Source organism: Arvicola amphibius, chromosome 4, assembly GCF_903992535.2.
Source record: "Arvicola amphibius chromosome 4, mArvAmp1.2, whole genome shotgun sequence".
NCBI classification, from domain to species: Eukaryota; Metazoa; Chordata; class Mammalia; order Rodentia; family Cricetidae; genus Arvicola; species Arvicola amphibius.
This window is the reverse complement of record NC_052050.1, coordinates 143,877,024-143,888,634: the sequence shown is the minus strand read 5'-3', so window position 1 is coordinate 143,888,634 and position 11,611 is coordinate 143,877,024.

Here is an 11,611-nt window from a genome sequence, read left to right as displayed (position 1 = left end):
ATGCATTTATTACATTCAGTGGAGAAGGAAGAGGAACTGAAAGCTGGATTCACAAACGGCTCTCTATTTAGCTTGATGTTGGCTGTTGGTTTACTGTATATTGCCTTTATTATGTTTAATTCTATGTTCTTTGTATCCCTGCTCTCTCCAAGACCTTTATCATAAAGGGATACTGGATATTGTCAAAGGCTTTTTCAGTAGCGAATAAGATGATCACGTGCTCTTTTTTCCCAGTTTGTTCATATGGTGGGTTGACAGATTTTCATATCTTGAACCATCTCTGCATCTCTCAAGCAGGGAGGGGGAGAGTGGAGGATGAGTGGGGGAGTGGGAGGGGAATGGGAGGAGGGGAGGAAGTGTAAATTTATGAATGGAAAAATAAAAAAACAAACAAAAATAATAAAAAAGCAATACTTAGGCACAAACCCAGCCCTATACAAAGTATTAGAAGGAAAACTCCAACCCAAGGAAGTTAGCTACATCCAAAAAAACACAGACAATAAATGATCTCACAGCAGCAAATCCCAAAGAAGGGGAAAGCACACACAATACCATCACCAACAAAAAACCCAAAATAACAGGAACTAGCAATCACTGGTCATTAATATCCCCTAATATAAATGAACTCAGCGCTCCTATTAAAAGACACAGATTAACAGACTGAATACAAAACAGAATCCATCCTTCTGCTGCATATAAGGAACACACCTCAGCCTCAAAGCCAGACTTCAGAGTAAAGAGTTGGGGGAAGATTTTCCAGTCAAATGGACCTGAGAAATAAGCTGGTGTAACTATACTAATATCAACATATACACACTCACGTAAGCATTTTTCTAACAGTAACCATTTTATACGAAAATTTATATGATTTAAGGATTGTTTATCCATACTAAACAACGTCTTCAGTGTTTTGTTTATACCCAATATGACAAGCTAGGAATTCTTTTTTTTATGGAAAATGTCTTCTTCTGCCTCTAAGACAAGTTCTGTCATTGGAGAAGTATTCTAAATGTTAAACATTATACTATATAGCTGGTGGTTTTATTTTTCAATAAAATTTGTCTAAATAAGTATTTTTGAGAATTCTTTTGTGGGAATGCAAGGTAGAGTTAGGTATGTAGAAGTTAATTCTTATTGAAATGTGCAGATTAGCCATTATCATATACACACATTTGCTTCCTCTGGCTTTCCATGATCAGTTTGCAACCAAATGACAGAAAAGGTTTAAATTGCTATAAAGAACATATACAACATCCTCATCAAGGGTTTTACTGTCTGTACAACTTATATTTATTTTCTAGTTTAATTGCTTTTGAAGTTGGAAAATGAGATATTTTCTCAGAAGGCAGCTACGAGACATTTATGTAATGTATTGACACTTATTTTAACAGAGTACCTTGGAGCATCTTCCACAAAAGAATGTTGGCAGTTTATCTGACACAGGATATCAAATGGGAAAAATTAATATAAATGGACAAATGAAAGGTAGGAATAGAATTTTATTTTGAAAATTATGTGATGACTTATTTATTCAAAACATATGACTGCCACATGATACTAAAAGTATTGTAAGTATTTCATAAGAAATAAGAAATTTAAATAACAAGTTGAGTAATGTCAAATTCTAGCAAAATGCTTAATGTGTTACGGAAAGATCTGGACTATGAGTTACATTACAGGGTTTTCTAGCACCCAAGGAATTCTGAGACTAGGGAAAGAATGGAAGGAGAATGCAGAATAAGAACAGTGTGATTGCAGGGAGTGAGTGATGGGAAATGAGGCTTTATATACAGCAGAGAGGGCAAGTTATCAGAATAGTTTCGCTAAATTATGGAGTGGCATTATAAATGCTATAAAAACATAAACTAAGCTTCTAGTATTTAAATATGTCTAAGAAGTGGACTACAATATCTCTATACTTGTTTCATAATACTACATTGATTTCACATGTAACAGGCTTCAACTATCTTTTATTTACCTGAAAAGTCAATTTACATTTTCGTTGGATAATCACATTTCAGTACTGATGTCTCGCACATTATGCTGTACATGCGGTTCACATAACTTCTCATATGATCGAGAAGCAGTAGGATATGTAAACTAGGGTCGGGTGGTGGCGGTGCACGTCTTTAATCCCAGCTCTCGGGAGACAGAGGCAGGCAGATCTCTGTAGGTCGGAGGCCAACCTGGTCTTCAGAGTCAGTTCCAGAAAAGCCAAGGCTACACAGAGAAATCCTGTCTTGAAAAACTGAGTGCGCGCGCGTGTGCGCGTGCACACACACACACACACACACACAAATACACAAAGTTATCTAGACTAAATATAAAAAATGAGTCATGCCAGTCAGCAACATGAGTGTAGGAAAAGGAGAATATTGTAATTTTTATTTCTTTTAGAAGAACATTAAAGATGATTAGTTCAGAGAACTTTCTTTGAAAAGTTACCACTAGTGTGTTTTTCATAATTTATGGTGTGAAGAAGGCAACAAATATCATCCTTACCGATCCAAACTGTTGACAGTACTTTAGGGACATAGATGATGTCCCACTCTACCCACATCTTTGGCAGCCCAGCGTCCGCAGAGTCATGCTTTGCTCTCTGCTTAGAGGTCCTTTTTCTCTGCATCCATTAGTGCGCATGGATGCCAATTCTGCTTTTGGTAGAGTCAGTAGATTCACAATCTCCATTGAAGATATTTGTTGAAAGCTCTTCTCTTATTTTTATTCATGATACTTCTTTAACATAGCTGCCTCAATCAGAAAACAAGAAAACAATCCAAAAGTTGCCCACCCCCCCCAACACAGTAATCATCATTAAAGGAAAACGTGAGGATTCAGTTTGTTAACATTATGATTGACTGATGTCCGTTTGGCATTTTAGAGTCTGACGAGGAGCATTCTCAATTGACGGTAATCACGATTGTACTTTATCTTGGATGATGAGCATCAACACTGGGTGACGTATGCAATATTAAGTGTTCTGTTTCAAAACCCATCCAGACTCCTATTGAAATCAAAGATGATGATTTCAAAGAAGCATGGACAACGAAGAACACGCCAGCCTTCAAATCAGGTAAACTATGCCATAAAATTATCCTAGATAGAAGGAAACATTTTAAGATTTTCCAAGTGCTCAGAAGTTTCTCATTCCCTCTTAAGAAAAAAAAAATCCAGGTGGGTTTGTGCCTAGTCTGATAGTAACTTGTTGTGCCGTGTTTGGTTGATATCGGACTACTCTTTTCTGATGGGGAATGGGGGGGTAGTGGATCTAGGGGAGAGGGGAGGTAGGTGGGGAACTGGGAGGAGTTGGAGGGAGGGGAACTGCAGTTGGAATGTATTGTATGAGAGAAGAATAAAAAAAACTTCGTAAATTTACTATAGTATTGAGCTAAATACTTTAGAGGTCATTGTTGGTGTAGAGAATTGAAAGTAAAGGCATTTTCAGGGCTAAGCAATTGTGTAGGAAGTGTATGCTTTAAATCAGAAGTTTCTTCTTTTATGTTTTATCCCCTAAAGTTTGCCTGATTTAATACCTATAACCGTTAGGGACTTCTATGGCGTAATTGTGAAAGCCCAAGGCTGTTCTCCAAGCGTAAAATAGTAGTTGGATAGCTGAGTGAATTGCTATTTGTAATCACTTACCCAGAAATCTGAAACACAAGAACCTCCCTTTAATGCACACTTTCAAAGCCCTCATGAGCAACACAATAACAGATTACATCTATAAATAATGTTCATTTTATTATAATTGAGCAGTTTATTTGTTATGCACATCTCTATGTGTTTTACATTGTCTATTTGTATTTTCATGCCATTGTCTCATTTCATGGAATCAGGTCTAACGCAATAAATTATATAATGTGATGTGACGTCACTTGTGCCTTCCCTTTCCTCCTAACCTAAGACTGTGTCTTTTAGACTCCAGTTGCTCTGTAGCGGCCCCAGCCTTTGCATGCAACATCACATACCCATTACAGTTGCTTCATAGACACTCTTCATGTCATTTATCCAGAAGCCTATCCTGCACTGTGATGTTATGGCTTGATGACTTTAGTAGATTAAAGGATCAACTCATTCAAAACAAAACACCAACCTGGTCCCCTCACCCTAGTAAGATGTGCACCAGAAACAAGCAACTTAAACTTAACTCCCTTTATAGTTCTCTCAAATGACAAGTCTACTTCTCCAAGGATACAACCCTACTTATACATTCATTCATTGAACAAAATTGTTCTGTACCAGATGCTGATAAATTTATAACTAAACATTCCTATAAACATTCCACCAGTTATGGTCTGGATAATGTTTATCTTGCCCCAGTAACTTCTTATAAAACATCTACCTCCATTTATGCAACGCTGTGCACATTCAACCTCCAACCAACTTGCTAGTTTGTCAAGCTAACATTTTGAAATGAAAAGGTCCAAACTTCTTAAAATTCTAGAGAAGGCTTTCATTTCTTACGTCCAACCCTGTATCCTTAGCACAAGCTTCACTCTTGCGTTTCCTGTGAAATTACTGGACCGCTGGTGGTATCTTTTCCAATAATCTGCTTTTAGATCGTTCCCTACTAAACATTCTTCTCTCACGTTTCTTCCTTTCATATACTTGTGTTTCTTTACTGGTGTCTGACTAGCCTCATATTTTAAGTATCAAGCTGGTATTATGTTTAGAAAACATACAGTAAACAATTATTAAGTAAAATGAAATAAAGACTGCTTACTGCTCACACTGGAATGACTAATTGTTCCACTCGGGTAGATAAAAAGGAATTATACATGTAAATAAAAAAAAATTTGAAGCTCTAGTGATAAAGATAAACTTGAAAAATCAAAAAACACTCAGACAAACACAAGAAAAGACTTATCTGTGTAGGAAGAGCCAGAACTTAATACTTTATATGGCAAAAAAGTATTAAACGATGAGACAAAACTGTTAAAATAGTGGACAGAGATAATCAAGTATAAGGAACAGGGTAGCAAAGACAAAGGTGTGGAGAATGATGGAACTTTTGTTTAGAAAATAATTTAGTGGATTATTTAAATATTCATAGCAGAAATAAAGAAGGGCACACTTGTATGCATTCTCTTCATTACTGTGATAATTTTAAGTTTCACTTCTGAGGGCTCGCTTATTTCTGTTGAGTGGCTGAATGTATGGAAGAATCTCAAAAACGCTTCTTACATCTGAAATCTGTCAAACTCTCATGTTGACCCAAATACTGGTGATGACTGGAAGCAACACTTTTAAGAGCTGTATATTCAGCTAACTGTGAAGCTGGATACAAACTAATTAGGAAAATTCAAAATGGAATTTTTATAAACTCAAGTTTTAAGATACCTCCATCTATTGCTATAAAGACTATTGTTTTATGTATGATGTATTAATAGTTTGTTTAACTAAATATATTTTTTAGTAGAGCCAGACTTAGAAGTGACATCAGAGGAAGATCACAGTAGATTTGATGAGAGGGGAAGTATCCACTCATTGGTATGTAAACATAAATTAGTTTCTGGTATAAAAATTTTTCTTGTTTAAGAATGTTGCCTGAAGCCAGGCAGTGGAGATGCATGTCCGTCACTTGGGAGGCAGATGCAGGTGGATCTCTATGATTTCAAAGCCAGACTGATCTACAAAGTGAGTTCTAGGTCAGCCAGTCCTGTTGCAAAGAGAAACCATATCTTGAAAAAAAAAGATTGTTGCTTGGGCCAAAGGAAATTACAGTTAAGATAGCCAAGAATTGATGGCTTGCAATTTAATACTTAGTTTTAAAGTCTTAACAAATATTTTACCTTCTTATGGAACATATGGCTAACATTTATCCTTAGATAAACATTATTTGCCCTGTGTTTATTAACCCTAGGAGCAAGATGTTAAAACAAATTCTGTCCAAATATCTTTTATCTGATACAAACCACAATAATTTTTTTTTAGCTCCAAATTTGTTAATGTGTAAGTATTAACAAGGTAGTAGTGCTGAGTCCAGCACAAAGGAAATCCAGTCGGTAAATATGGAAAGACTGATCTGTTTTCTCTAGAGGACTTTAGAACATATTTGAACAAATTAATGCAGAAGTTTATATAGATGGGATAATATTAAATATATTTTCAATTGTTTGGAGGAACAGCCTGCAACAGAAATGTTGTGAATAGTGATAGAGGCATCACAGAAAACTTTGTAAGTATTAAGACCTGTGTTGGCTAGTTTTGTGTCAACTTGACATGAACTAGAGCTCTCTGAAAGGAAGGAAGGAAACTCAATTGAGAAAATGTCTCCATAAGATCTGTCATTTTAAATTTAAAAAATCTACTGTAAGGCATTTTCTTAATTAGTGATTGATGTGGGAGGGCACAGCCCATTGTGTTTAGTGCCATCCATAGGCTGGTTGTCCGTGGGTCTTTAAGAAAGCAGGCTAAAGCAAGCCATGATAAGCATCCAGTAAGCAGCGCCCCTCCATGGCCTCTGCACCAGCTTCAACCTCCAGGTGCCTGCACTGTTTTGAATTCCTGTCTTGACTTCCTTTGATGAACAGTGAGGAAAGTCAAATAAACCCTTTCCTTCCCAAGTTGGTGATTCATCACAGCAGTAATAACCATAGCTAAGACAATACTAAACAATTTTTGTTATTGGAGGCTAATGGTATACTAGCTAGATATTCAAACACTGAATGTTCCAGATGTCCCATATTTTCCAGTGAGAATAGATAAACAATACTCAACAAGTACTTTTAAATCACCAAATGTGAATCATACAAGAAAAATAATTTACACAGCATTAAAGGGGTCTGTAGTTAGCATGGACTATGGGTGGCTGCGGACTTTTAAATTTAGAGAAGTTTTTTGTTTTTTGTTTTTTTTTTGTTTTTTTTTTCTGAGTGAGAAGTAGCTTCTAATGAAAGACCAAGTGGAATCTAATTAAGGTGACTACCTTGACAGGAGGAACGTGTGTCACATCGTTTCTTTAATTGGCTCTTAGCCTCGGTAACCAGGAAGCAGGGCGTGGGATACGCCTCAAAATCATCATGTTACTCTTGTAATATATTACGTACACAGAGATGCGCAGCTAAGGGACTTCTGCAGTCACTCACTTAACTTAATATCATTGTCTTGGAAGTTTTCCTTCCTTGGTAAAGGTTGTATAATAATACCTAGTATTTGTGCAATATTATCCAGCCATTCCATAGAGAATTTCTTTTGAAAATTTGTTACCTAGATATTTTTAAATTAGCATACTAAGTAAGAGGTTTTATTATGGTGTTTTCTAGGCTGATCCTTCTCACCTCACATCACACCCTTCTTTCCTCATAGTTCCCCTTTTTCATTTCTCATAGATTCTATTATCCCTGCCACTTTCTTTTCTTAAAGTCTTTCCCCCAATTTCATGGTCCTCTTTCTAGTTTAATAAGCTTTGCATATTCCCTCACAGAATAATAAAAATTAGACGCCAGGATTTGCTTCTGAAAGCATATCTGGTATTTGTCATTTTGAGTATGCATCCCCTCGATTCATATAGTAACTTTCAAATAAATTTATGTTTTTGAAAACTTCACTACTTTCCTTTCTTTATGGCTGATTTAATTCCATTTTGTATCTCTACTGCATTTTCATTGCTTGGTTTCACTCCACTTTTCCCTCTGTGAGGGCTGAGTTATTACCTTCAGTTTAGGTTTCAAGCACTGTGAACCGCCTCACTGTCTGAATTTCGTGGTGATGGGCGGCTGGAGTTCTTGGATATACTTCACTGCTGAGACCTGCCTCCGCATGAGCTTATTGGTGCGGTTGAGGTGCATTTGGCTTCTTTGTAGAGAAAAGTCATGGTTTTATTTCTGTTTTCTATGCTTGCTCATTTCTCTACTAGTACTTTCCCACCACTTTCTCCCTCCCTTCTCATGGTTATGGCTTCCAATATGCCGTCTTGCCTGTGCTCCCCAATTTGCCATTTTCAGACCATTGTCTTCTCTAATCGGTAAGAAATTTTAACAACAAAATACAGACTTTTTATTGCTAATTTATGTGAAGAAACTTCAAATTATATCCAGTTCTGATTGTACCAACAGTAGTGTGTGACACATATTGCATCTGATTCTAAACTGCCGGTTGCATTTTAAGTGCCCTGGATATTCAATGTTGAGTCCATAAAGTGCATTTATGAGAAGTTGTTTAAAAATTTAAAAATTCTTTTATTTTTGTGGGGCATGCAAAGTAGATTTTGATACACAAAAGTAAAATATTGACTAAAATATATAAACCATCTGTTACTGTCTACCTGTATATTCTTTTGGCCTTCCATGCTGCTTACACAGTCAGTGACTACATGAAGATAAAAGTTAGAATGGATCTGAGGAGCACTATGAGGCTCTATTTTCAAATATTTTAGCTTTTAGTATGTACTTCTTTTATAGTCAACTGCATGTGATTTTATTATATAAAATTTGACACCTTCATAAAATCTATTGGGAGGATTTTGTACAACTCATGATCACTCCTTATTATAACAGAGCACCTATGAGAATCTTCCAAATATGTCTGGCAATGAATCTGTGGGAGCAGATTCAAGAAGAGAAAAGACAAATGGACAAGCAACAGGTAGGCAGTGCCTTTTATGGAAAAGTCATCTTTTTTTTCAAGACATGTTTTCCCTTTGTTACAGTCCTAGCTGCCCTGGATCTAGCTCTTGTAGACCAGGCTGGCCTCAAACTCACAGAGATCTGCCTGCCTCTGCATCCTCAGTGCTGAGAATAAAGGCTTGCACCACCTGGAAAAAAGGTTGTTTTTTTTTTGTGATGCTTGTTTATGACAGGAGGCTGAAGTATGCTACTAACCAAAGAAAATCATCAATAAATGTAGAATAAGGAAAACTGATAATGTGTTATCAAGTTTCAACGAGAATTTGAGAGTATCACTAAGGAAGATGAATATCGAATTATATTTCTAGTTTTCCTACTACCAATGATATGATAATAAGCTATAAAGAGCTGAGAAAAATGGGGACTGAAGAATGAGAAGGCAGTGACAATAAGGAACAAGTAAAGTGTGTTAGATGCAGTGAGGGTTAGTGCCCGAGTTTTCTCTGGATAAAGAACTTCGAATGAAACAAAATACAGGAGGTGAAGTTTATTTAAACTCAAAGTGCCAGGCTCAAGCTCATCCTAGAAGTGAAGTCACACTATCAGGAGCTAGCTGCTCATATTATGACCACAGCCAGAGATGAATAATAGATACATACATCCTGGTGTTCATTTCCCCTCTTTATGCAGACAGCCCAGTCTCCCCTGCGTAGGCAATGGTGCTACTCACTGTGGAGGCATTTTACACCTCACTGAATATAACAAAGTTGAGAAGGTGTAAGGGAAAAATTTATCTCTGCTCCTCCCCAAGCTACCACAGCCACCACGGGGGTCAGTACCAGACCTTGAGAAGGAGCTGAATAACCTGCAAACAGAGAGTAGCAAAAAGGGAAGAGACATGGGTGTCTTCAAGAGGGTCAAGGAAGGCTGCAGTCTGTGCAAGTTGCTTTGTTGTGGTTGAAATTAAGAAGCTAGGTTTCAAGTGTGACATCCAGACAGCCTAAGAGGAAGCAGGAGACCAGAGAGGCAGAGAAAACCCTGACTACACTGGGCTGGCCCTAGTGTGGGTTTTGAAGCACCAAGCGCCAGTTACTAGACAGTGAAAGACATTTCCATCCTAGCGGACTCCTACTCATCTAACATGTCTGCAGCAGGGAAAGTATGCTGCATACAGGTTATATAAGTGAGCCTGGTGAGGTCACCCATCCACAGAGGAGGAGTCTGACTTGAAAGGTCCTGTCATCTACCTGCTACAGAGGCACCCATCTGGAGACCTGCAAGGTGGAGCATCCTCTGTGTTCAAAGTCACCTGGTCTAGAAGTCACTGATGGCCAACAGTTCACTGTGCATTCATAGGGAACAACTCTGAGAGCTCCTGGGCTGGAGTTCACCCATAGAACTATCCAGAAAAGCCAAACCTGTCCATTGGAAGAGTTCTCAATAACTCTATAGTTGTTTTTAGTCAAAATAAATAAATAAATAAATAAATAAACAAATACATAAATAATCAGCTACAGGTAAGCAGGCCAATGTAATGTAGATAATATTTACATTGAGAGCATTCTTCTGGGTAATTCTAGGTTGTACCAAGTTTATAATTAAACTGAAAAAAATTAAAAAATTATGCAGCAAAACAGAGTAATGTATTTGACATATGAGGGAAATGTGTCATGAATGCCTAGATCCCAAGATTGTCTAAAACAAGAACAATGTGTCCCTCTCTTCCTAATCTTCATTGGTGAGAGCCCATGAAGGATTTAAATACTTGGTGTTTCAAGTCTATGTCTTATTAGCAAAGAACAATATAACTGTAACAATTGATCCACTGTAAATGTATATCTATCTATATATCTATATCTATATATCTTTTGTCCATTCATAAGCACCACCACTGCAGATGGTAATGCTCTATAACTGAGAATTCAAGAATTGGAAAGGAGAAACTCATGGGATTAGGTTAAAAGTCCATTATAAAGTTTGTGACTGCTTATCTAATCTCAGTTTGGGTGATGGTGATATAAATCCTTAGAATAGATTTCAAATAGATGTGTATTAGCTTTTGGAATGAAGCTGTGTTGACCCCTGCTTCTCACACTTTGCTGAGTCACCTAGATAAACTCTGCTGAGTCCTAAGTAGGGTTCTGTGTATTAAGGAAAGCAGAGTAGGCCCAAAATAAGGTATACATTTGCCTTTACTTCTGAGTTTGTTTTTATCCAGAAAGAAATAAAGAAGCATGTATGGAAACTGGATAATTCTATATGATTCTTAGGATACTACGTCTGTGGAGTTCTATAAGGTTATAAAATATAATTCTTTAGTTATTAGCTATTCTTGTAAGAAGTGGTCATAATGATCCATAAATTAGTATAAAATTGAAACAAGATTTATAGGTAGTCTTTTAAGAAGAAAGATTGTCTAGGTAAGAGAGAAATGGCCTAGAAGGCATGGAAGCTCATGCTGAGAAGACTCAGGACTCACTTTAGATGCTATCAGTGTAGTCTCACCCAAACCATAATTATGCTGTTGCATTCCTGCATACATTATGGAATCAGGGAGTGTTATTACCCACCCAGAGGCAGGAATGAAGCAGAAACCATGGAGAAACACTGTGTACTCCTTGCTCCTCATGACATGTTTGGCTTGCTTTCTTATACAACCCAGGACCATCTGCCAAGAAGTAGCACTGTTCACAGTGGGCTGGGACCTCCTACACCAACCACCAATTAAGAAAATGTACAACAGACATGCCTATGGGGCAATCTTTTTTTTTTTTTTTTTTTTTTGGTTTTTCAAGGTAAGGTTTCTCTGTAGCTTTGGTGCCTGTCCTGGAACTAGCTCTTGTAGACTAGGCTGGCCTTTAACTCACAGAGATCTGTCTGCCTCTGCCTCCCAAGTGCTAGGATTAAAGGTTTGCACCACCACCACCCTGCTCCACAGGCCAGTCTTATGGAGGCAGTTCAGCCAATTTAGGTTCCCTCTTCCCAGGTAATTCTAGTTTGTGTTGCCAAAACAACCAACAAGCAAGGCTCAGAAGTCTTCTAAA